This window comes from Poecilia reticulata, linkage group LG22 (genome assembly GCF_000633615.1).
Source record: "Poecilia reticulata strain Guanapo linkage group LG22, Guppy_female_1.0+MT, whole genome shotgun sequence".
NCBI classification, from domain to species: Eukaryota; Metazoa; Chordata; class Actinopteri; order Cyprinodontiformes; family Poeciliidae; genus Poecilia; species Poecilia reticulata.
Window position 1 is genome coordinate 16,176,819 of NC_024352.1, and position 23,634 is coordinate 16,200,452.

Genomic DNA, 23,634 nt, shown 5'->3' on the forward strand with positions numbered 1-23,634 from the left:
ACATGAGCCTGATTGTGCTCCAGCGCAGCAGCATGCAGGTGAACCAGATGAGCTTGATGAGAGGAGTACTGAGGAGAGAAACATAGCAGGCAGACGGGCCAGAAACATGACAAGAGAAACCAAGGAGTACTGTCCACTTCTGTTAGCGATTAGATTGTATATGATTTCCATATGTTGTCTGTCATATTAATGTAATTTACAAACTGTCAGGTATGTGTGAAAAGGTTGTTTTCATCTTGACTGCGCTTTCCTTTGAAGTTATCTGTATGCTGGCCTATATATACATTAAAACACCTCCTTTGATCATTAGACTTCCTTCACAAGTGGTCTGAATAATGAATTATGTCCTGTAGCAAGATTGTTGACTTGAATTTATTTTTGGAGCTTATGTCCTATGTAACGTACAGTGAAGCCAAATTGCTGCTCTGTAGCTACATTGCTTCAAAAACCAGTTTTGAAAGGGGACAAATAATATCTAAAACGCTGCCTATTCAATTTCACAAAATAAAATAAGCCCAGTCAAACTAGAGTATTGTGAACACCAGTTTGCAAGTCTTTTTAAAAGTTAATGTTAACTGAGTTCATTCCTGGGCTTCGAATAGAATGTGCTCTAACGGCACATTCTAAGTAAGGAATGTGTCTTGTCTGACACTGGTAGCTCTGATTTTACCGTTAGGGCTATTAAAACACAGGAAGACCTGGAGGCTTTTCAGCACAGATAGTTTGTGATGTGATGCTGAGCCACAGCTTCAGCTCTTGTCCACTCTCAGAATGAGCTCCTTTTCACAGCTTCTTTACAGTAAAGGATTTCTATTACTTTTGCTCTCCCGTGTACTTTTAAGATTTATTCAACTAAATAGAAGGTAGACTTCCTCCAATTCATCCAGCTTCAATACAGCCAATGCTCACGGAAATTTGCTGCCTCCAGCTTTGTAGTGCAGAATTTAAGATATAAGATTTTGTTCTTTCCTCTTCTGTATGAAGATATTCTTTAAAGCTAAGCGTTTGCTATGACTATGAAATATTACATCATTATATCCAGTTCCTGTTTTCCATACCCAGTTATTTCTTTCCGAGTGGAGATGAAGCTCAGATCCATTTATCGCTCTGTCCTGGAATTTCTCAAAACTAAAACACCAAGATTCTTAAAATAGATTTTAAACAACATTTGTGGAGTTGAGTCTCGGGTAAGGTGGGTTGTTCATACTTAGCAAAGCCTTTCTTCAAAGAGCTATTGATCGAGAAAGGCATAATTTTCAAAAATGGACAAATAATTGGAGGCAATTGCAGTGTAGAGAGAGATCATTATGGGATTCTGCAACTAGTGGCAATCCAAAGTTGCTCAACATGCCCAAATCTCTTTTTGGGGGCAAATTTCAATCATTCCGTCCAAGAAACGCCAAACAAAAGTCAAAGCAGAATAATCTGTTGGATATTAAATGAGGATTTGGCAAGTTTTCGTGGACACAACCTACACACTCTGATGTTCTGTTCACAAATGCAGCTTCCTTAAAACTGCAGAAATCATCTGCCAAACTCAAATCTCATAACTTTGTATGGCACGTTTAGTCAAGGTGAGTGGTGAATACATGGAAATGAAAGAAAAACTTAAAAAATGAAAAGAAGTCCTGCTGCAGTTTAAGTTGTGAAGTAGATGACTATCCTTGTGACATTTTGCTCACCATGCTTCCATGTATCATCAGTTATACTTTAGACTACTGTCCTTGTAGCTACAACAAACCCTCTGTCTGATCTTCATCATCTTCTAATCTGTCCAAGTAGTGGTCCTCAGTGAAAAGCTTTTGATCAAAAATCTTCAAACCCCGAATTCAGAAGAATCTTTATTGAGGCTCTATTGAAGCTAAAAACTTTTTGTTGTTGATCCCAGTTGTTTGCATCTATTCTCACCATCTATTTTAGCCTGTATATAGAAAAACTGTCACATCAGAAAGGACAAGCCTTCACGGTGTGTAAAAAATGTCCTTTTTAAGTCTATGTGTTGCATTCAATTTTTTCTCTCTCATTGGTTACTTACACTTGTTAGAAAGGAAGCAACGCCTCTTCTCGTGTACTTTATTGTCTAATCCCGAAACTGAGAAAAGGATCCATCAGATCCCAGGTTGAACATCCAATAAAGATGCCAGTCATTCCTCAAATTTTTATCTTCCTCGTGTTTTATATTTTGTGATTTGATTAGCTTCTTGGTAAGTTTCCATTTCTAATTGCTTTTTTCATTAATATATTCAGAGGAGCTTTGTGTAATTGCCCTTTACTCCATTTTCTCAAACCACATACATTTGTTCTTAACTCAGTGTGGTGCAAATGAAACACATCAGTTAAATGAAATGTGAGAGTGCAACTTTCTCAGATGCTACCATCGAGACATATGTTTTTTCTTTTATTAAGTAGATAAAAAACTGCTTCCCTTTTATCAGTTAACATCTGAAATGCAATCTAAATGGGTATTTGTTGTATCTTATTAAACATGCAGAGCCAAGCAAGATAAAAGGGGACCTTGCTGATAAAGTAAAATGATCAACGCATCAAGAAGTCTGACTCAGTGGCTGTGACAAAAAATAATTAACAATTTCAACATTTTGTGAATGCCAAGTATTTATCTAGTTTTTCTTTGTTTTTTGTACTTCTCAAAAAGAAAATTCCAAGTAAACTCAGTAGAAAACGATATTTATTTTTAAACAATAGGGAGAAAGTTTTCTTTTTAAGTGCTAACTTCAGTGACTTGAAAACTTTTACATTAGCTCAGATAAAATGTCCATCTGTTCTGTGTCATTGTCAGCCTTCTGCAGCTAAGCTGCTGGAGTTGTACGTGAATCCGTGAGTGCAACAGGCTTAGTTATCACTCTGTTCAAAATGCTTATGGTTGAAACATGTGGAACAGCATGTTTCTTTAATTTAATGATAAGATCCCAGAAAGACTTAATAGGGGGAACTCTGGAGCACATATTTACACCCCGTCCCCCTTATCGTTCGCTGTGTGTGGCAACCCAGCAGTCACTTAGATGAAAGCACTCAGAGTAAGTCAAGGAAATACATATGAGAGGAAAAAGGATAAGACAAATCTATAGACCGAAAGATATCCAGAGATGAAAGGAGCTTCTGAAGGAAGCAGAAATCAAATGAAGGCCCTTGAAAAGACCTCAAGATCAATCTTGGCTGGTTTCGCCTTACGGAGTAAAACGTGAACTCCAAGTTTTGATAGTCGGGTAATTTATTCATAATGAACTCATTAGGAGAAGTTGATCTCTAAATGCTCAGTTGGTGAGCATGACATCTGATGTCTAATTTTTTTTAAATTTTCCTTTAAAGCTAATCAGACACTTTAATGTTGCTTCTAGTGAAAAACTAAAGAGATTTTAAACACAGAAGCCTTATACTGGCTGCTTACCCTTAAAGTACCAAAACAAACATCTGCTGAATCAGTGTTTGTTGTAATTAATGAGGAAACTGTAACTTAAGAATGGAGATTCTGCAACACAGACAATAATACTTCCAGTAATCTCAAAGAAGAGGACTCCTTGTTTTTTATCATTAGACATATATTGCGACTCTTATCTCTTCAAAGCTCGCACAGCAGCAGGGATTGTTCTGTTAGGCAGATTTCAGATGTTGCTCACTTATTTAATAAAAAACCTGCTGAGCCAAATGGGCAATAGCCCTTGAATTAACAGTTTTACTGTGATGATAACAGACTAGTTTGCGTTGGAATCCATTTTTTTACTGACTGGGAGTTGTTCTCCAACTGAAGATTAATCTTCAGCTTTTTATGTAATGTTTTCCTGGAGTGTTTTCATGCCTTGCTTGAAGTCGGCTCACATCACAGCCCTAGTCCCTTTATTTCTGATACCCATCAATAAAATCATGTGGTACCAGTTGCATCTGATAAGTAAATGTTCTGCCTGTATGTAACCTCGTCTCAGTCTAAACACAGGTGCTCTATAAAGTAGACATCTGGGTGTCTACTAAATGGTGGGACTTTTTATGAGCTTCAGTTCAAAAAGCTAAGTTTGAATCTGTTGCTGGCAAAACGTTATTTGATTTATAACACCTCCTTCAACACCACACACGCACAACTTCATAAATGCAGATCTCTTACTTCTTCATCTGTAACTAAAACTATTTGCCATCTGCCATTTTTTAATACAAATATATATGATTGTTTAGGTGATAAGTCAACATAACAGATCTTTGGCGGATTGTTAATCCAGTCAGAATCATTAAAGTCTGCATTTTGATGCATCACTTTTTTCTCCCCACCCCTAATGAAGACCAAGGAGCGCAGGTCAGTGTTAAAGTTGTGGAAAATCTTTAAGCGGGTGTAGTTTGGAGAAATAAATCTCAAGCTTTGAACATCTCAGAGAGCTCAGTTCAATACTTAATCGGAAAATGAAGAGTATTGCACAGCTGCTAGCCTAGTAAGGCATGGCAAACCACTTAAACAGACAGGCCAGGTAAGGGAAACTTAATCAGAGAAGCAGTGAATAGACCAATAAAATCTATAGCACAGGCAGGAGAATCGGATACAAGACCAAACTTCAACTCTTTGGCCTCAATGAAAAACTCTGTGTAACTGAAAACTAACACTGCACATCACCCTGACACAGCATCCCCAAAGAGAAATGTGTTGCATCTCCAAGAGCTGTGGGGAGGCTTTTCTTTAGCTGTTAAAAGGTGGTTCTACAAAGTGTTGCGCACTCTAAACAAACGCCTGCCTTACTTTAATACATTAATCTAGATTTTAGAAAGAGCATATTTATTGTTTTTCTGTGCAGTCTGATTTCCTCTTGCAGTTAAAACAAATGCAGCTCTTCGCTAGCTGTGGAGTGCCAGCAATCACAGTCTGTGTTGTTCTGTGAAAGACTGGCCACCTGTCCAGGGTGAACGCTGGAGATGGGCACCAAGCCCCCCCGAGTACAACTGTGTCCAGTCTGTTAGTTCTCAGTCAATTAGGCAAATTGGTACAAAGGTACAGACTGTTTTTTCTTTTTCTTTGCTCATACTTTCACAGCATGGAAAACAGAGGTTGGTCCTTTCAGCTTATGAATGTTTAAACATTGTTTAGAAAAATCAGCTGTTACTGAGTGACAGCTCAGAGAGGAGATGAGATGTTTAACTGACTAACAAGGATTAAATAGAGGATGTTAGTTGGCTCATTTCTCACCTTTTAAATCGGCACCTTTTTCCAGATTTTCTAGATTACCTGTAGCTTAATTTAAACTGTACTGAATGTAGCTCCCTTTTAGGAGAGACTATGGTGATAGCAGTGCTGTTATGTGTTGTACACATCGGAAACACAATGCTGTGGACTACAGTGAGGGAGCGGTTTTGATATACTTGGTTGTTTTGCACAAAGTGCTTACATCAAAGGTTGTCAATGCAGCACACAGACTGAAACAAGGTCTTCTTGCAGATGTTCGATGCAGAATAATCTGCCTTTCATTGTTGGTGTCACACACATGCATACGATAGCACAAAGTGCCTTTGGCAACATGAGACAGCTCCACAACCATCTACAGTAAGCAACACATGAGGGTTTATTTTTTCCTGACGTGACAAGTTGGTCTGATAACATTGTGAAAGCTACAGAAGCAACTAACAAGCATGACGGAAACTACAACTTTTTAAAAACTCCTTCTGAAAAAGTTTTACAGTAAAAAGATTTCCTGTTTTCTTGGATTGTTGCTAGAAATTTGGAATCAAAGCACAACAAAATCATAGGAAAACATGATTTGGGCTAAAAAATAAGAAACAAATGAGCTCCCTATGCAGAACTTGGCAACATTTATATCTACCACAATGAAGCTCAAATTATATAGAAAATCTTCCATTGATCCTTTCATTTATTTTTCATTGCACCAGCTTAATCCCAGCTGTTTTAGAATAGCAGGTCAGAGGGTTGTTTCATGTTTTGGCTGGAGGTTTTCTGTTTAGAGTTATTTCTCTCCTCCAAAATTCAAAAAACAAGCAGGCTAGCTTAATGAGTGACTGAACAGATTTTGTCAGTGTGCATGAAATGTAGATGGTGCAATGCAAATGCAGAAATACCTTTTAAATAGTTTCACATTTAATCATATTGCGGTAAAAACCCTCTATGTTTCTTACTAACATTTTTTGAGCTAAGCCAACATAAATAATGCATAATTTTGAAGTAAATTTAAAATTCAAAGTGGGGTTAAAACAGTTGTCCCAAGAAGTTGCTTAAGTATTGCATAGCTGTCACTTTTATGTGGTTTAATATCAGTAGGAACATCTGAAGATTTGGAGAAGTTTAAAGCAAGCTTAGGTCGTAAATAGGGATGCACCAGTAAATAATCCAGCTGATAAATCTGCCACGATTTTCTTAATTTTGGGAAATCTGTGATTGGCCGGTGCTTCAATGCGAAACCAATCTTATCCACTAATTTTAGCAACATTTCAGATAAAATCAGCAGTTTATGCTTTTTAAAGATTGGTAATCGGTGATCAGGGCTGCACAGTGACGCAGTTGGTAGAGCTGTTGCCTTGCAGCAAGAAGGTTCTGGGTTCGATTCCCGGCCCCAGTCTTTCTGCATGGAGTTTGCATGTTCTCTCTGTGCATGCGTGGGTTTTCTCCGGCTACTCCGGTTTCCTGACATGACTGTCAGGTTAATTGGCCTATCCAAATTGTTCCCAGGTTTGAATGTGTGTGTGCATGGTTGTGTGTCTCTGTGTTGCCCTGCGACAAACTGGCAACCTGTCCAGCGTGTACCCTGCCTCTTGCCTGCAATGTTGGCTGGAGATAGGCACCAGCGACCCTCCAGACCCCACTATGGGATAAGGGTGTAAAGAAAATGGATGGATGGATGGATGGATGGATGGATGGATGGATGGATGGATGGATGGATGGATGGATGGATGGATGGATGGATGGATGGATGGATGGATGGATGGATGGATGGATGGGTAATCGGTGATCGACAAGAAACCTGTTATTGATGCACTCATAATGATGAAACAATTCAACATCCAAAAATTGTATTGTGCTTAAAAAGGTGCTCATGGTAACTCTAGAGAATCTGTAAAAGGAGAATCTGTTAGCAAATTTTAATTGTGCTGCCTACAAATCTGACTTAAATGGGCAAGTAGCAATGTTGAACTGTTGAAAGAAATACAGAAGTCCTGTTTGCAGTTGGTCCCAAGCCTTAGGGAACAAGTCAAATATGTGTAATAATACACTATGTTCAGGGAAGACAAAAATTTAACTTTTGTGCTAAATACAAGACAATCTGCTGGTGTGCTAAATTAAGGAGAATCTAGTGATGGCAAGGGATCAACTTTTGTACATCACTTCCAAAACGAAACATTGTGTTGGCTGTATTATGCTTTGACAGTCCTTTTCTTTAGAAAGGAGCCTTTATGGAAAGATTTATGGAGCTAAACCCAATCTTAGGGAGAAAAATTTATTGTCCTTATAGCATGACAGCAACCCAAAACGCACAACCATAGTTACAGCACAATTGTTTGGATTGGTGCATACTAATTTATTAAAATATTCCAATAAAAGTTTAGAACTAAACTGAGTTGACGAGGTGTGGCAAGACCAGAAAGTTGATCTTCAAAAACACCTTCCAGTCTGACTCAGCTTGAGGTATTTTGTAAAGACTGGGCAAATATTTCAGAACTACCCCCGCAGGACGACCACTGTTATTGCTATGAGAGTTTGTACTAAAAAGAACTGACTTAGGCATCTGGATACACATACACAATACCCTTTTGAAATGTTGGGTTTAAAACCCTTTTGAAATTTTATAAAACACAAAATTTGAACATTTCCAGAAATAAATTGCACGCGGATGTTAATGTCTCTGCTTAAAGTGTATTTTACGTAAAGATCATGTGGATATCTTCTGAATTTAGTGACAAGTAAAACAAAAGCACGAATATCCAAGTCACCTAAGTGGTCTTTGTTAACCTTAAAATCACATGCAATGTTTCTGAGGTTTTATATTCCTTCACACTCTTTGTGTTGCATTATTTATGAAGACAGTGTCAACTTCAGTCTGAGCGACTCTTTGATTTGGTGTTAGAAAGTTGACGGGAGAATGTTTGGAGACCACTGTGCAGCACAGATCAGACAGGATCTGTGTTAAGATCTCGACTAATCTGGCTGGATCAGGACAGAAGGCTCGCTGCGGTCCACAGTGACATAGATAACAGGCAGGAGGCAACCCTAGACGCTTGTTACTGTGCAGAGTCTGACTCCGACTGAAACTTATGCAACAACAAGACGCTGCAAAATTAAATCCACATTGATGACTGGAGATTTAAAACTTTTACTGATTGGTTTTGCTTGTAAGAAATTATTTTGTATTCACCATCTGGTTTTGATGGGGATTCACATATGTGGAGAAAAGACCATAGAATGCTGTAAGCCATCTAAAAGGCACCAACATTATCATCGTCCCTCACTCTCTATGCCAGATTTGTAGTTGCATTTAATACTTTTTGTTGGCGACTAATACTCATTCATTCAAACATGCTCTGGTTTCTATATCTCGCTGTCCTTCTAATCTCTTGTTCTGAATATTTCCCCACGTTCCTTCAAAATAAAACACTTCTTTCAGCCAGAAGAAATGCCATCGGTGATGTGGACGCTGACTCAGCTCAAAAATGGTTTATTTTTCAACGTTCTGATTTCTTCTCAAGTCATTATTATTCATGCTATCATTGGCAGCAGGCTGATGGAAATTGATGGATCAGAAAAAGGGCTTAGGGAAGCAGGTGGATGGGGCAAGAATGCCAAACGATAGTATGATGTTATTAAAAAAAGAAGAAACACTGTCAGAGACGGTGAGATGAGTCTGGAAGAAGGATTAGGAAGGAGAAAGCGGGTGTTTGAGGAGGAGCGGAGAGATACGAAAGGCCTGACTCGACTTCATAGGACCATGTAGACCAAATGGAGAGCAGAAGAGAAATGGGGATGAAAGAGATTGTTTCTGATTCTGATATTCTAAGGAGATGACTTAAAAAAATATATATATGCCTGGCATTTGATAAGCTTCATATATACCCAAGTAATGCAGCCGTACTTTCTGGGAAAAAGAAGTCGACCTGTTCCAGACTTCAAAAGAGCTCCAAAACAGTTTTGCAGAAAAAAACATGTATACGGGTAGAAGTATCTGTTTTAAAGTCAATACACCCGCGGAAGAAACTAAGTGCATCCCTGCTTTTCCATAGTAGCAACCTTTAGAAACTAATCGAATGCATTTCCTTCGATTAGCATTCGAATGAAATTCTCACCAAACTCCAGCACAAAGCCTGGAGTAGAAGTACAATAACCTTTGAGAACCTACATTTGCTGCCCATCAGTATAGAAAAGATAGAAGGGAATGATTGTGTCCGAGTGGGTAGTCATCTTGGAATCCAAGAGTTGTGGGTTTGAGTTCATCCTGTTCCTGTCACATATCGATGTGGCCCAAGGGAATATACTTAATCCAAAGTTGCCTACGAATCCCAGTCTGAGGTACTTTCTGGGTACTCCAGCCTCCTCCCACAGTCCAAAATCCATACTGTTAGCCTCTCTTTTTGTACTCACTAAATTGTCCTTAGGTATAAAAGTGTGTGAATGATTATGTCTCCAGTGTTTCTCTGTTTGACCATGGTGTATAACCACTCCTCCCACACACACACTGGGCAAGAATAAGTTGGTGTAGCCAGTCCTGTTCACATGTGTTTGCATCTTAACAGCAGCTGCAGACTAAAACAGCTCCTTTACTCCTGGGAAGACCTTAATTCTCAAAGCTAAGGACCTAATTCTATTTCTAGTCCTTCATGATTGTATTAGTTCCTTTAGTCCGAGCAGTAGTTACATAACTCAGAATAGTCTCAATTAGTTCTTCACTCCTTTGTAAGGATGCATATTGAACACAAGAGTAACCTTATATGCAGTGAGGCAATAGAGACAACTAGGCTTTATCATTGTGGAAGACTAATAAGAAAGTAATTAGAAAGATGGATTGTGTTGGCCTTTTTTCTCTCTTTGTGGAACTAATGATGCCTTTCTGTCTTTTTATTTGGTGTGAGTTTCTGTTCTCCGGGTGTAATTCCCAGGCAAAAATCAGGTAAACTTTAACTATTTATTGAGTTCGGAAGCAGCTTTAGCTCAGCAGTCGACAAAAATTGTGTGCTTTTTGTGTGAATGTTTGCCGGTACAGGCAGACATCCGTAGATGGAGATAAAGAGACTATGGCACACAGTTTTGGTAGTTCAGTGAAGGTTTCTGAGCTAATGAGACCTTTGCGAACAAAGGCTCTTTGCATGTTCATCTTCTAACTGTCAAACTAATAGGCACTGAGTGCTGTCAAATTGTCAGTTTTGAACAGTAATTGTTCTTTATCTTATTGAACCTAATCCAGACACATAAAACATTTTGAACAGACCACAGTGAGTGTTGTCAGTTTCATTAATAGCTAAGAAAAGAAAAAAAAAAACAACTGTATTCTCTTTTTGTACTAGATAAAATCTTAAGGGTTGGTGTATCTAAGATTTAATTATAAACATGTCCTTCATTTTCTTCCATTGTTTGGAAGGATTTAACCCTTTTTTTGTCACAGTTTACCTATGCAGTGATGGAAAAATTAATGGAGTAAAAGTTAAAAGTTGTGATTTCTCTAAAGTCATTATAAATACCTTTGATTTGTCTGTAGCAGCCAGTGACACTTGAAGCCGGGGAAGAACTTTCTCTTGCACTGTGATTTGTCTGAGATCTGTTGGACAGAACAGAAACTCACAGGGGAAAGAAACTACTTAGGAGGAAAGATAAAGTCTCTGTAGCCACATTCGACTTTTACAGCAGTCCAACTTTTCAGAGTTTCACTGACCGAACTGTGACAATGTTTTGTTTGTTTTTTTTCACTGAAATTAAAATTTTACTCACAATGTTACTAGTTCAGATTTCAGTTAATTGGTATATCCATCTGCACAGCTTCCAGCTGCTAAGCTGCTTAGTTAAATTATACATTTTAATTTGTAAGATACTTTATGAAAGGAAAGTGTGGATGAGGGTGATGGCATGGAGGACTTCCAACCTCAAAGACTTGGAGCTTGCTGAAGATAAATCTTAAAAATACCAGTGGAAACTTGCATTTGATTTATTTGGTTGGTTCTGGATCAAGAAAAACTACCAAGACACCTAAAACATCCAGGGAAGAGGTTTCTAATACAAATTTAGTAGGATTAATAGTATAAGTACTTGATTATGAGTAATTATTTTGGTGGCTAATCCTATTTTTATCATAACTTTCCTGAACCTTTTTGTTTTTTTACATGATTATATCTAAGCTGAAGGCTAGATAATTTGATAATGAGACCAATTGTCTATGTACATTAATATAGCTTTCTATAGCATTAATTATGACCAATGATTTAGATTCTCTGTTCAGATTATTTATGGCTGCTATGTGGTCTTGTACATTAATTATAAGCGACAGGATTGTGTAATTTCAGCCAGCTTGTCGGTATTACGAAGAATCCCTTGAGCTTTCATTCTTTTAAAATTCTGCTGCTGTGGATCAACCTCCAACGTCGGCCTTGAACATGAAAATGCACAGTCCTGCCTCGGCCTTAGCGAGCCGCAGTTCTTTACCTCCCCTCGACAACTGCTAATGTGCTTTGCCTGAACAAGGTCACACCGGCCCAGAATGAACAAAAACCTGCTTGAGCAGAGTTCAGTCCAAACGTCCACTCCGCTCTGAACACGTTCCAGAGCCTGTCTGCTGCAATCAGCGTTCGGGGGAAGGTCGTCCATTTGTTGCTGGAACTTGTAACAGCCAATTTGACCTATCAGCATCGGCATCGGTAACATCAATTTGCAAGTGTATTTGGCTCGACTCTTAATGGCTTTGGCGCTGGAGCCTGTGGAACATCTGGCCTTTTGCAGGCAGAGTTCAAGTGATGTTGATCGTTGATATGTCTCACAAGTTTGAACACAAACACCGACTGATTCTGCCCGCCATCAGTCACACTTGTGTAGCTTTTTTTTTTATTTCCTGCTCATGCACTCACCTGCTCGCTGCAACCCTCGCACGGTGTATGCAGACACGCTAACTGAGTGCGCCCAGTAAGGGTGGTATGGTTTCCTTCACAGCGGGTTCATCCTGCTGCTGCTGATGTGAACTGATGAGGCCTGTCAGCTCTTAGCGCCCCAGGCTAATCTCATCATACTGCTCCTGCATATGAGCCTTAGTGCCTGCACTTGCTCAGCTGCTGGCCCCGGCCCTAATTTTATGAACTCACATAGCTATGCATCTCTCCTAATGGCATTAGTGTCAAACAGTTTGATAAGGATGGGTGGTCTCCCACATGATTGGCTCTAACCGCATTCCCTTTACAACCCCACACGCACTTGCACACACATACTACCCACCTGCTGAGGTCTAATGAATGTGATGATGCTCGTGTAAAAGGACGAGAAGACTGAAGTGACCTGGTGGAGAGGAAGAGGGGGAAGGAAGATACAACAGGAATCAGCTCCAGTCAAATATAACAAGAAAATGCCACATTTAAGAGCTTTGACCTTCACCGGCTCTTCCAGCACTGAAGCTATTATAACAGTGCTGTAATTATTGTTGCTGTTTTTATTTTCAGAGTTTATGACACTGACATTCTCTGTTTTTCTTCATACCTGCTGGGGTTCTCTGTAATTTTGGTTTTTATTATAGGTTTTACACCTTTTTCCAATAAAATGCATAATCACACTCAGAGGAAGTTACTATGTATGCAGATTATGCACATTACGCAGGTCTCCTCATTTCTATGTACTGGTTGAATTATAGCGTAGATGCTAGCTCTTTATAAAAATGTCTTTCTTCTTTCCCCATCAAGTCTGACCAAAATGTTCAGTTGTTCCTTCCCACTAACAGGTGCAATGATGAGGAGACAAGACATTTATCATGATATGTGGTCACAATACAATGGAGGTGGTGGGGATGTTTTACAATGTTATTAATTTGGATAGACTTGGTCTAAATAAATAAAACTAATGAGCCTGGTTGCTCTGGTTCCTGTTGCTCTGTGACTGCCTTGTTGATTGGTTAGTTTCTAATTCTTCAACAGATTATTCCAGGTCCAATTGTGGGTTAAAATGCCAATGAAGGTGTGGTTTTGGCACACTTCCAGTTTATATATTTATTTTTTGGAACTTTTCCCCATGAACATACAGTGGTGGCTTTTGCTGAAACACTATAATCACTCTTTTTGTCTCACTGTGGGTTTGCTCAGTGTTTCTTCTTTGAACAGACCAGTGGAGCAGGTGTGTAAACATCTCTGGATCCACGTTGGAAAAAAATTTGTCATCGTACAAACACAGATTTCCTACATGCCTGAACTGATTTCTTCTTTGATTTATGAACACTTTCTCCCCGTCATGGCTCTGCTTTATTATATTTTGCCCCAGAGTTCCCAGTCATTCAGACTCAATTGACGACAAAGAGCAGCCGTGACAGCAAACCAGAAAATTGTTCTAGTCTTTAGAAACTCGCTTTAGCTTCAATCTGGTGTTGTACCCTGCAGCTGCGTTGTTAGTCGCTAGTCACTGAACAGAACACATCACAGCATGACCAACAAATGGCTAATGGGGCTTTGTGTTAGTTTAGGCAGCCGAGTCATGGTGACGGGTCCTTTTCTGTCCCAATCATCCTTGAACGCAGTCTATCCCTGTCATTTAGTGCGATGAGACGGAGTTGATTCATTCTGCCTCCTCTGTGCTCACCACAAATCCTTCACTTGAATGGTGTAGTTTTTTTTAGGATTTTCCTCAACTTTGTCTTTCCTTAGTTTGTCACTTCACTTTTAGTTTCTTGCAAAAGTATTCACACCCCTTCAGTTTTTTTTTTTTTTTTTTTTACATTTACAGCTACAGACGTCAGTGTATCATGGGAAGGAATTTTGTGGGGTAGTCCAACACAACATGGTTGTTAATTATAAAACAGAAGAAAATTATGAACCCATCATTTTCTGGGCTTGGGGAGCACTGCATGCAAAAAGGCCCCAGGACTTTATTGAGGCAATATTGAAAAATACATGTCACACAGCACACAATGATAAATGGCTCTCTTTAAATACAAATAAAAATGTTAGAAATGTTGCATATGCATTTGTGTCAGTCCCCCTGCCCCCTGTTTTTTTATTCTTTCACAGAAGAACTACAACAATAATAATAATAATAATAATAATAATAATAATAATAATAGTGGTTATTACTATTATTATTATTAAACTACAGGTATATAAAATTGTGGATGGAATTCTAGAGTGATAGTTCGTTAATTTATTTTCAGTTTGAGTTTATTGCTCTGAGCCTTTTCTAGTGATGGCTTTTCAAATGATTATAACTTGGAATTTTAATTAACAAGTTGGTGAAAATGTTGCTTGTGTCAGCATTTCCTAACAGTGCAGCGAGCCCTTGTTCCTGTTTGTGAGCCAAAAACGAGCTGTCTTGAGCTGCTGGGCTTAATGAAATAAGCATATTCTTATTTTTAACTTTTACATCCAAATTACTGTTGTATGGGGGTTTTTTAATAATTTTTTTTGGACCAAGCTGAAATTGTATGCAGTGTAACAGAAAATCATCCGGGGTCATCATCCATGTTTATTTTTTGTTTTCATTCTTGGTCTTTGTGAGATGCAACTAAAAAGAGAGAAAATTAGGAACTTAGGCAGAACAATGTTTATTAGCAAATGTTTGCTCTTATATAATTTAAATCCCTATGAGTCAAAATAAAGTTCATGCTGTGTTTTTCTTCTCTGTTTGTCAGCATTCTCAGTCTTGCACCATGCTGAATAAGTTAAGTAAACATTCGTCAGTGTTTACTAGTTTCAATGTATTTTGCATCACATGCAACAGAGCTTAGTCATTATTGCTGCTTTCCCAAAGGTAGACGCTTCAGCGCTGAAACTCCGAGCCAACTCGGCCTTCCAACACGGGTCTCTCCGGATTTCCTCAGGCTGTTCAGCATTTGAGCCACAATCCAAACAAGTTTCTTAGCAGGACTGCTGAAATGAGGACCCACCGAGCCGTTCGTTTGGCCTGCTTCAAAGCAGTGTTGCATTCTCCATCTTGCATCCAAATACATAATTTAAATTCTACATATTTTTATGCATTCATACTATTCAGTTGCTTGCTTTTTTTTTTTTTTTTTTTGCTATATAAGGTAATTCATGACAGTAAAACTTAAGTCTTTTAAAATATTGACACCAGGTATGAAACAAAACCGACTCTTACGCTCAACAAGGAGAAATGTAAAGTTTGCATTTAATTTGGAAATCATAATTCCAGATTGTGGAAGAAGACTGGAAAGGCACAAAGTGCATGTTTCTTGAAGTCCACTGTGAGGTTTCTGCAGTCAGTGATGAGCGACTGTGGACAGTCGAGTACTCCTTGCTTTGTTCTGCTGACAAGCTTTATGGAGATGCTGATTTTATTTTCTAGCAGGACTTGGCACACACTGCCAAAGGTACCAAAAGCTGGTTCAGTGACCCTGATGTTACTGTGCTTGATTGGCCAGCAAAGCAGCCTGACCTGAACCCCATAGAAAATCTATGAAGAATTGTCAAGAGAAGAATGAAGAGGCCAGACCCAACAATGCAGATGACCCAAAGGTCGCTAACAAAACCACCTGGGCTTCTATTACAGCTGCGCAGAGCCACTGACCTCTTTTTTTTTTTGAGACATTGAATTTTGGATCTTCATTATTTGTGAGCTACAATCTTGAAACACTACAAGAAATGAGGCCTTGAATTGTTTCACTTTGTGTGCAATACTTGTAGTTGTCAGAAAGCGAAATTAGTCAGAAAAAGCTTGTTTTCAACTACTGCTACAACACTTAACGGTTCACTATGTTTAAAAATCTGAGCTGACTGAAAGAAACAAAATCACTGGTATAGATAAAAAACAAGAACTGTTCTGTTATTTTGGGTATATTTATCTGCATGAACACCAGATAGAAAAGTTGGAGTAGCAGAATGCTTTAAGTTGTGTTTAATTTCTCTGCTGTAATTTAAAGCTCATTCTGATGATGTTTTAGCTTGGCACCTGCTACTTTTGTAGTTGTGTAATTGGTCAGGTTTTTTTTTTTTTTGGTTTGTTTTTTGTACAAAAAGCTTAAATAGCAAACAGAATTTATTACATTGATAACCACAGTTTAGGGTTTTTTTTTTGTTTTGTTTTTTACATTTTTACATTTACATTTTGATATATAGTTTTAAAATCAGACTCCAAAGGACAATTCTCCAAAGCATGTTTTAATCTCTGCTGTTTTGCAGTAGCACTTAATATAATACAGTAAAATCTAAATCATGGCAAATAAAATGAGCTATAACTTTATTGTTGTTGCTGCCAAATGCTCACTAGTTAATGACTACGCTCTATAATTTTATGTAGGCTACAAAGTCGTCATCATCATGTACTCTAACAATGCAATGGATCATAAACTAGAAATTTCCCCACTTTGAATGACGATTAGATGAGCAAAAGACAAAGTAGCCAGATCATTGTCCTTAAGTTACCGGTTCCATCTTTATCTTACTGTTGGTCGTAACAACAATAAAACCAATTATAGCTTTTCCAATATTAATAAATTCAAAAATTACAAGGGACTTCATCCAAATAGTTTGTTTTTGCTAAGATGAATTGGTTATTTGAAATGTCAGTATTTATTTTCTTTCACACTTGGTAACCATCCATCCATCCATTTTTCTTCTGCTTATCTGTAACATTACAGCAAAAATATTTTTATTTTTGTATGTAACAGACCAACACAAACAAGTGGATAACAGTCAACATGTAAAAAAAATCTGCATTGTTTTCAATTATGAATTGAACAACAAAAAAATCTGAGAGTGTTGTTTATTGCAGCTTCTGATGTTTTTTTGTTCCAAGATTTTTCCTTGCTTACATCCATCTTTCCATTATATGAATATCTTCCTTTTTCCTACAGAGTGAAAGCATCTCACAGCATGATGCTGCCACCACCATGTTCCAGTGTGTTCAGGATCACTAGCATTTCTGATGTACCTCAAAAAATTCAAATTTACTGATAATACTGTCCTAAATGGGATACACTGTGAAATTTTTGGCCCAATTTGAGACAATTTTCCGTTTGTGTGTCAGTTATTAGGACTTGGTTGAGTTTCAGATTACTTGTGTGTTTTGCATCACATAGAAAACTATCACAGCCAACTCCTGATCAGCAATCGCACGGTCACACAAAAGTCAAATCAATTTGAAATTCTGGTGTTGAACCAGCATAACAAGATAAATTTACCAAAGTCCTACTCTGCACATTCGAAAACACTGAAGCGGAAGTGAAGCTATTCCACTTTCCCCTGCACAGAAGCACATTTCTTCTTGTTGTGCATCCTCTTCTCCTCGAGTGTCTTCTTCTCTTCCGAGTTTTTCCCTCTTTGCAGTTCCGGTTTCAACAGTCCGATGTGTTGTATACACACGTACAGTGTGACCAGCTGGGTCACATCTGAGCTTCAGGTCGTACAGTGTGAGACCGTGACTGCGAGCCCAGCTCCAGGGGCTGAATACATCAGCACACGGTTTACACTTGGAAAAACTTCCTCTTTGCAATTATGCGCTACTTTGTGCTGGCCTGTCACTTAAAATCCCTATGAAATGTGTTAAAGTTTGCGGTTGTAAAGTGACAAAAAAAATGTAAAATGTTCAGGTGAGACTCCATTTAACAAGGCAGAACATAAGCTTGTGGTTGTTAATTTCATAATTCTCTCAACTTCCCGAGTTTACGCCTGCTCTTTTTTTTTTTTTTTTACGTTGACTTAATATGATGCATTCTTTCTCTCAGAGGACTGAGAAGTGGTGTTTCATGTCTGACTGTTTTCTCTATTTACAACCAAGTGGAGGAGTCCTGAAAGATGTAAGCTAGTGTGTTTGTTCATATTTTCCTCATATTTTCCTGTAAGCAATTTGTTCTTTTATTACCTTATTTATGTCAAAGCAACCAGATAGATATGCATCTCTTTCGCCTATAGAGTGCCACTCTGTAGGTGTGGATGCGTCTTCAAGTCTTTGATTACTCGTCGCATCACGTCTGCCTTTACTCTAGCGTTTTTATGTTTTCATTATAACCACTCGGTTGAACAAGTGGACTCGTAAGCTACTTGGATAAAAGTAAAACAATATTTTTCCCTCCTCTCCTCCTCTCGGCACAGAAATGAAACTGCCACAGGTTCTTTTGATCTTGTCCTTGCCTCACACTTATCAGTTTCCCCCCTTCCTCTTACACTCACTCATTCTCTGCGGGGTCATCGACTTCTATTAGTTCCTCTGCAATGACCACCAACCAGAGAGAAGCCTGTGGAGTTCACTCTTCCTGAGAGAGCTATGTGTGACTGAAACAAGTCGACTGTAAAGCCGAAGAATTGAAATGGACCTGTCATTTTAAAGAGCACTAGAGCAGCTGAAGAGATCTTTCAGTATGTTGTACAGCCAGCTGTCCCCTGGTTGTCTCTGCTCTCATTATCCCCTCGACATGCGCAGATGGCACTCAAAACATGACCAGTGTTGATAACCTGCAACAGATTTAAATTTAAAGGTTGGGTGAAGAGGAGTCTTATTTAATGAAACCACTCATAAACATTTTGAGATTACTTTTCGTTGTCATCGCTGATTCAGATGGCCTCTCTGAAAAAACAAAAAAATAAATAAAGTGTTAGTTGGACAGATTTACACAGCCCATAATTTCCTAGTTCTTCGCCAGCATTTTAACTTGACTAACTGGGTACTTTTCTGGAATCTTCCATAATCTATTGGATCTTATACTTGCAGTGCACTGGATACCTTTCCCTGGAACATACAGGACAGTTTTCTGTGAATTGTGCAGGAGACTTATTCCTGGAAATGCCAGGGTACTTTCCCTAAATTACAGGCAAATTACTTCAGATTAGTGGAAATTGTACCTGTACTTCCCCAACACCTTACAACTGGAATCCCCAAATCTGGGCCTTGAAGGACAGTGTCCTCCAGGTTTTACACGTGTCTCTGCTTCAACGCACCTGAGTCAAATAGTGAGGTCATTAGCAGGACTCTGACAACTTGACTGCATACTGAGGAGGCAGTTAACCAATTTGGTTGAGGCGTCGTAGACCAGGAACACATCTAAAAGTTTCAGGGCACTGGATTTGAGGCTGCCTCCTTCTAAAAGGGAAGATTTTACTTGCAGCAATTTTCAGGTTATTTTGAGGTACTTGTGGGAACCAAACTGTATAATTTGGTGACTTGTGAATAATGAGTATCCCAGTATTAGGAAAGTGCTTTATTAGCATTTTTTTTGAGACTTTTATGATTCTTTCTTTGTACGTTCTGGGTAATCTGACTACCCAAGAATCTAAGGAACTCTAAGGTCACCTATGAAAAGATATTTTCCTGGAACTTTCAAGGTACTTTCCAGTAACTTTGTGTCGTGTCTAAAATCAGTCTTCAAAGGTCAGTGGTCAACACAATTTAATAAATTAATTACATAAAATCAAACTTAATACAGTCGTTTGTATCTTCTATGTTGAAGCAGAAACACATTTGAAACAGTCCAGGTCCAGACTCTGGTCGTCTGGGTTACGGTTGTCTAAACTTGCTAAGGTTTAGGAAAGTGCTCAGCAAGTACCAGGAAGAAAAATTCAGAAGACCACAATTTTTCTTTGCCAGTAGCCAGAATATCCAGACGTTTACATTACTAAGGTTACTATGACTTTAAACAGTTTGGCATATCACAGCTTATTAAATTTGCCTTGTTAACTTTAACATTATTTGAGTTAAATAAAGGCACACCTAAACAGCACAGCGAAGATAGTAGAATTAGAATTGTGGACTTCCACAAGTCTGGTTTATCTTTAGGTAGCATTTCCAGATGCCTGAAAGTCCCACGTTCATCTACTGGGGGGAAAAAAAGCATACAAGTACAAAGATCAGTGGGAACCTCCAACCATTATACTGTTCAGGAAGGAGATGGAATCCGTGTTCGAGAGATGAATGTGTTTTGGTGCAAAATATGTGACTCAACTCCAAAAGATGCTTGTCGAAGCTGCTAAGAGAGTGTCATTATCAACAGTGAAATGAATGCTGTCCTCAGCGAGGAAGAATAAATTGCTGCAAAAGCCACATAAAAAGCTAGATTATAGTTTGCCAATGCACCTAGGGACAACAACTTTTATATTTTGAAACGCTTCCTGTGGTCTAATGAAAATACAATTGAAATGCTTGCCTATGCCAATTGTTATAAGTAAGGGCGGGAGGGGGGGCGAGGAACGGGAGATTTTCAAACTGAAGAACACCAACCTGACACAGGTGTGATGTTTTGCCAGATAGTTGTGGTTATCCTAACTGAGGTTATGTTTGGTCTAATTTAATGCGATACAGTTATGCATTGTATGCCAATGTCTGGTTTCAACTACATCTAGCAGGCCATTTGAAGAAAACAACAGAACAGAATGTAGATGAAAAGTTTTAGGTTTGGTTCAGAGTACACTGTGGATTTGTTTGTTTTTGTGATACCGCATCTTTGAAAATCCAAGCTGTATTTTCAACCTTTAATTATGCATGTAGTTTACCATCAAACATCATAATGAAAGTTGTTGTGACCAGTGCAGAGTACAGGTTCCTCATTCGCCAGCAGTGCTGCAAACCAAACTAATCTCCCACAAGAGGGTTACCTGCCCCATCTCACTTTGCACTTCAAAGATTCCACTAGCCTTTTATTTTTCCCCTTCTTTTTTTCCTCCTTGCTTCGCTTTGCACGCCTAATTGTGCTCAGAGCTTTGATGGTGGGTGGGAAGAGAGTGAGCGCCACGTTAAGGAGAAGAGGAGTTGAGCATTGACTCTAATTAGATGGAGAGCAGGTGGAAAATAGCTCGGCTTCTCAGCACTATAGGCAGCTTTCTCAAACAGAATGTTTTTTGGGGGGGAAATGAGGGTAAGGTTGAAGCAACGAGTTCAAAGTCGTTGACTGGCTGATGAATGCGCCTGCTGCAACCCTTCAGGTGGTGTGGGACACACAAAGCAAAGACCAGGCAAGGTCTGTTTTGTGCAAAAACTGGATTGTTGCATATCCCGGAGGTGATCGCCCTTAGGCTGCAAAGCAAAAAACCTAAACTTTTGAAGTCAAACCCTTCATGTTTCTTACCAGGAAACCAAGAAGGCATTGCAGACTGTCTAAATATTAAGCTTAATTTTAAGTCTTCTTTATTACTCTTTTCTGATTGGCTTTGAGGCACACTGAAAACTCGTCTGCGCAAGCCTGAACCACTTTCAAGCCACTATTTAAATGTTTTGCCAGGAAGCCTAATGGGCAGACATGCAGAGATGTCAAACATTTTTGGTTGTGAGCACCTATTTTCCCCTTATAGTGCTGTCTGCATGTGTCAGGCTGTGGTGCTTACCCATGCTGTGTCTGTCTGACTTTTTATTTTATTTTTGTTGCCTCGCCCTTTGAAATAATTTAAAGTGCCTGTAGCGTGTTCTGCTTTCCTCAGCAGACAGGCATCTCTTCAGTACCACTTTTTCTTTGTCTACAAAGGCGGAGGCACAGCAAGGGCTGTCCGTAGTGTTGTAGTTGGACTACAGAGAGCGTAAGAAATGGAGGTGAGGAGGTTGAAAGAGAAGGTGGGATCGAAACAGACCGCCAGTGGTGGCAGAAACATACATTTTATCAGAAAGAGAGAAAGCAAAGTGAAAAAAGGTGACGCTAGTAATGCCACGTACAGAGATTGAACCCACTGATCAGAAGCTCCGAGAGAGAATCTGCTAAAGTTGAAATAAGAGAAGTGAAAAACAAATGTGAAGCAATAGACCTGAGATGGGAAGAAAGGATAAGAAATATGGTCGTAGACGCTGATGGAGTAAAAAGAGATTAGAGGGAGAGAGATGTGTAGATAATACGTGGCAGGGAGAAAGATGGATGCTAGAAATAAGAGGCACATGGAGCAGGAGACAGTGATGGAGAGTGAAGACATCTTAGGCAGATAACATTCAGTGCCCTACTTATATCTGACAACTGAGGAAAAATAGACGGGCTGCAGTCTGAATATAAAGAAAAAAAAATTAAAGGAAAGTAGATGGATTCAGTTGTCAGGGAATTATGGGAATTGAACCAGCTATGATAGTGTGGGCTCTTTTTATCAAGACTCTGAGATGGAAATCAGTCATCCTAACGAGATGAAAAACGTTTCAGTGCTCGCATTTGTTCTTGCTAATTCTAGTAAGAGGCAAACTTTTAGGTTTAGAAGTAACTAAATTCGTCTTTTGCCACATCGGGGCCGAACTCCACGTGGACACAAAATAATTTGCGAGCCAGTTGAAATTTTATTTTATGCTTCAGTCCGGCGTGTTTTTTTTTTTTTTTTTTAATACGTGTCCTTATCTAAAATGCGAGGGCTATTGTTGTGGCACAGACAAAACTTGAACTGCTGCTCTGCAGCAGAATAGGGCATTTTCAGAATAATGTGTACTATGATTTTTCACTTGGAGAAGAAAATAGAAAGTTGTATGTCTGAAATATAATAATGCAGCTCACACTTTTTAAGCAATGTCTAAACGTGGATGTCGGAAATAAATTGCAGCTGCTGTTCAGCCTTTTTCTTCGTTTCCCTCCCCAATTACAACACCCCAGATCTTGTCTCTTGCTCATCAGTGGCTTCACATGAGGAATGCATCAGCCCATGTCCTGGCTGTGTCTGTGTGCAGTGGATGCCTTGTGAGGAGTGGATAGTCTTTGCTTTACAAAGCTCTCCCAGCTGTGGTCATTTCTGTTGCTTATGCATATTTATAATGGCTGCTGATTAATACGTCTGCAGCCTTCTCCATAATATTTCTCAATTAAAATCATCTTTATTGCTTTTATTTAATATTCAACTTTTCATAAAATATGAATTTTTACCTTTGAACTGCAATTTTCAAAATGAACAGGCCAAAATTTTCTGCATAAATTCTTCTATTAGGGTTAGGTGTTTTGTTTTTGTTTTTCCAGCTGAGCTGCCCACTGTCTCTTATTATTGAACTAGAGAAATATGAACTCTTTGAGGAAGCAGTAAAAGAGAGTTCAAAGATGCTTATTAAAATGGATTCCAGTTTGTTTGATGGTTAGATGAATGTTTGTCACTTGTTAAACAAAAAGACAAACATGAATCTGAGAACAGTCAGGGACAAGAACTGCCATATTAAAACATAAAATAAAACATAAAAGGAGCAGAGTTTACTAACTAGTTTGTAAACAGCACGGGTATAATAAGGAAACATGCTAGTTTACTTTCTATCAAATACTTATACAATTTTTTTGTAATGAGGGACATTTTCAAACAATTCAATGTGTCTTTTATTGGCAAGAGAAAAATGTAGCGTCCCTGCCAATAGAAGTTAACATTTATTATTGTGTGTGTACCATTTCTAAATTAAAACAGACAATACTTGACTAATGTGCTGCTTGACTTCCTTCTATTGGGCAGTATTAAGAGAGGAAAAATTATTCTAAAACTTTAAAAACCTTTTGACTCGTTATATCCTCTCTATGCCCGGATTCAGAAAATGCTGTGTGCAAGGACTGAGATCACACAGAGATGACAGCGTCACAATAATCAGCATTTATTCAAGAC

General features: G+C 38.7%; 1 protein-coding gene across 1 annotated transcript in view; it reads left to right on the top strand.

Moving 5' to 3' along the window:
- Positions 1-23,634, top strand: part of alk (ALK receptor tyrosine kinase) — a 410,868-nt gene that overhangs the window by 200,840 nt on the left and 186,394 nt on the right. The gene's annotated exons all lie outside the window — the stretch shown is intronic.